The sequence below is a fragment of the Taudactylus pleione genome, unplaced genomic scaffold, assembly GCF_031769625.1.
Source record: "Taudactylus pleione unplaced genomic scaffold, aTauple2 ptg002766l, whole genome shotgun sequence".
NCBI lineage: Eukaryota > Metazoa > Chordata > Amphibia > Anura > Myobatrachidae > Taudactylus > Taudactylus pleione.
The window spans coordinates 42,537-44,820 of record NW_028287141.1 but is presented as its reverse complement, the minus strand read 5'-3'; the positions used below and the strand labels follow the sequence as shown (position 1 = coordinate 44,820).

At 34.8% G+C, this 2,284-nt stretch overlaps 1 non-coding gene across 1 annotated transcript; it reads left to right on the top strand.

The window, feature by feature from the left end:
• Positions 1-2,202: 2,202 nt before the first annotated feature.
• Positions 2,203-2,284, top strand: TRNAS-GCU (transfer RNA serine (anticodon GCU)). Its single transcript has one exon. It is a non-coding gene; the product is annotated as a tRNA-Ser (tRNA).

Genomic DNA, 2,284 nt, shown 5'->3' with positions numbered 1-2,284 from the left:
CGGATTGGAATTGTTTGCTTGGAAATGGAATTTTGCAAGTAATGCTTCATAAGTGAAGCAGACATTCAAATGTCAAAAATAAACTAATTCAATTAAGAAATCTTCTTCAATGAACAAAGCCATTCATTATAGTTATACATAGAACACATTTAATAAAAATCTACCATTACTGTTATAGTAGTAGTCATGTCAGTGGCCAGATGTGTATGTTATGATTTTTTGTCGTTTGTGATGGATCAACATGATGGTGTAGTAGTTCACAAATATAGGTTAATTTTAAAGTAAAATAAATATTCTTTAAGCAAAAGCTCACTTGAAAGTGGACTTGCTAACAAGCCTGTGATATTGCTGAGAACACAACCAACAATGTATAAAGAATTGATTTAAAATATGACAACTGGTGTTAGAAAACCCTTCTTTATTTGTGCCAGAAAGATGAGGTGGCCGAGTGGTTAAGGCGATGGACTTCACTTCACTTCACTTTACTTATGAAGCATTATTTGCAAAAATTCCATTTCCAAGCAAACAATTCCAAACTGACGAGGATGGGATTGGAACCCATGCATGCAGAGCACAATCCATTGTGCTCTGCATTCATGGGTTCCAATCCCATCCTCGTCGGTTTGGAATTGTTTGCTTGGAAATGGAATTTTTGCAAATAATGCTTCATAAGTGAAGCTGACACTCAAATGTAAAAAAAAAACTAATTCAATAAAGAAATCTACTTCAATGAACAATGCTTTTCATTAAAGACATACATAGAACACATTTAGTGAAAATCTACCATTACTGTTATAGTAGAAGTCATGTCATTGGCCAAATGTGTATGTTATGATTTTTTGTCGTTTGTGATGGATCAAAAAGATGGTGTAGTAGTTCACAAATATAGTTTATGTATAAAGTAAAATAAATGTTCTTTAAGCAAAGGCTCACTTGAAAGTGGACATGCTAACAAGCCTGTAATATTGATGAGAACACAACCAATAATGTATAAAGAATTGATTTAAAACAAGACAAGTGGTGTCAGAAAATCCTTCTTTATTTGTGCCAGAAAGATGAGGTGGCCGAGTGGTTAAGGCGATTGACTTCACTTCACTTCACTTTACTTATGAAGCATTATTTGTAAAAATTCCTTTTCCAAGCAAACAATTCCAAACCGACGAGGATTGGATTTGAACCCATGCATGCAGAGCACAATCCATTGTGCTCTGCATTCATGGGTTCCAATCCCATCCTCGTCGGTTTGGAATTGTTTGCTTGGAAATGGAATTTTTGCAAATAATGCTTCATAAGTGAAGCTGACACTCAAATGTCAAAAATAAACTAATTCAATTAGGAAATCTACTTCAATGAACAATGCTTTTCATTAAAGACATACATAGAACACATTTAGTGAAAATCTACCATTACTGTTTTAGTAGAAGTCGTAGAAGTCATGTCATTTAGTGAAAATCTAAGCCAAATGTGTGTGTTATGATTTTTTGTCGTTTGTGATGGATCAACATGATGGTGTAGTAGTTCACAAATATAGGTTACGTTTAAAGTAAAATAAATGTTCTTTAAGCAAAGGCTCACTTGAAAGTGGACTTGCTAACAAGCCTGTGATATTGCTGAGAACACAACCAACAATGTATAAAGAAATGATTTAAAATATGACAAGTGGTGTCAGACAACTCATCTTTATTTGTGCCAGAAAGATGAGGTGGCCGAGTGCTTAAGGCGATGGACGGCTAATCCATTGTGTTCTGCACGCATGGGTTCAAATCTTGTCGGTTTGGAATTTTTTCCTTGGAAATGGAAATTTGCAAATAATGCTTCATAAGTGAAGCTGACACTCAAATGTCAAAAATAAACTAATTCAATTAAGAAATCTTCTTCAATGAACAATGCCTTTCATTAAAGACATACATAGCACACATTTAGTGAAAATCTACCATTACTGTTATAGTAGAAGTGATGTCATTGGCCAGATCTGTAAGTTATGATTTTTTGTCATTTGTGATTGATCAACATGATGGTGTAGTAGTTCACAATATAAGTTACGTTTAAAGTAAAATAAATGTTCTTTAAGCAAAAGCTCACTTGAAAGTGGACTTGCTACCAAGCCTGTGATATTGCTGAGAACACAACCAACAATGTATAAAGAAATGATTTAAGATATGACAAGTGGTGTCTGAAAACCCTTCTTTTTTGAGCCAGAAAGACGAGGTGGCCGAGTGGTTAAGGCGATGGACTGCTAATCCATTGTGCTCTGCACGCATGGGTTCAAATCCCATCCTTGTCG